Source organism: Penaeus monodon, chromosome 32 (genome assembly GCF_015228065.2).
Source record: "Penaeus monodon isolate SGIC_2016 chromosome 32, NSTDA_Pmon_1, whole genome shotgun sequence".
Classification (NCBI taxonomy): Eukaryota; Metazoa; Arthropoda; class Malacostraca; order Decapoda; family Penaeidae; genus Penaeus; species Penaeus monodon.
Window position 1 is genome coordinate 2371996 of NC_051417.1, and position 406 is coordinate 2372401.

Here is a 406-nt window from a genome sequence, read left to right on the forward strand (position 1 = left end):
AGCACTTCGAACAATGATCAATACTGGAGAATACTTAGTGACTGAAAACTTCCTTGTAATTCGAAAACGCAACTTCAGACTACTGCGTGTGAGCATTCTTGAACATGTCAACGTGTAATGAAGAGATAATGTTTCTTCTCATACAATTTTTTTCTATTCCCGATATTGCACTCTCTGCTAAATACACGATCCTGGAAATATATATAAGAAAAAAGATATCAATGTCTAAGAATTTAAGCGGAGTAAGACTTTTTCGTATGTTTTTTCCCAAGCAATTTTAAAAGTTTATGCTGGTTCAAAAATATTTTTCTAGAACATTCAAAGTTTAGTATCCTTCTAAAACATTTGCTGATTTTCCTTAATCCCACTAATTGGGCAGAAGAACAGTCCCCGTGGACGAAGCAGC